Consider the following 709-nt stretch of genomic DNA (forward strand, 5'->3'; position numbering starts at 1 on the left):
TGAGGAAGTGACTCGTCCTCAGATCAAATGCTCACAGACACCAGGACTGACGAGGGAGAACGAGCAGCTTCTTCTCTCCAGATGTTTCCTCGACACATGAAGGTGGAAAGTGTCTGTAAGTCGACCTGAAGTGAGTTCAGCAGGTGAGAATCCTCCAGAGAAATCTGTACATGTCTGATGAACAGGATCACTGTGCGCACCTTGAGTTTGTTGTTTCTGGAAGCTGATTGGCTGGTTCAAATATTTGATGCTTTCAGGTGTAAATATTGTCAGTAATTTCTATCTGAATTAAAGGACAATGACTTGTATGTATTATTGTTGGTGCTCACAGGAAGAATCAACAGCAGTTTGATTGAGTTCAGATCATTAGTGAAATATGTAGAGAGAGTCAGAACTGGTCGGACAGCTTGGATCAACTGACTGTTGATATTCCAGGTATTAGTCCAGAGTTTGTTTCATGTTAGTGACATAATGAGAACTAATGAGTCCTGTGAAGTAAACCCTGTCGTAATGAAGCATGTTGTTGTGTTGGTGTGAAGGTGGGGGCTCTGCCATGGATCAGTGTGAGGACAGAGAGGAGGGAGCCCCTCCCTCTAAAACCTCTCTGTGTGGGGAACGTGAGAGAAAGACCAGAGCTCAGAGGTGAGATGAGGATCTCTAACTGTCCATGACTCACATCACTGCTCCATCATTATTCACTCAGAGCTCT

The sequence above is a fragment of the Seriola lalandi genome, unplaced genomic scaffold (genome assembly GCF_002814215.2).
Source record: "Seriola lalandi dorsalis isolate HSWRI2012SDOR001 ecotype SW California unplaced genomic scaffold, Sedor1 jcf7180002054373, whole genome shotgun sequence".
Lineage (NCBI taxonomy): Eukaryota > Metazoa > Chordata > Actinopteri > Carangiformes > Carangidae > Seriola > Seriola lalandi.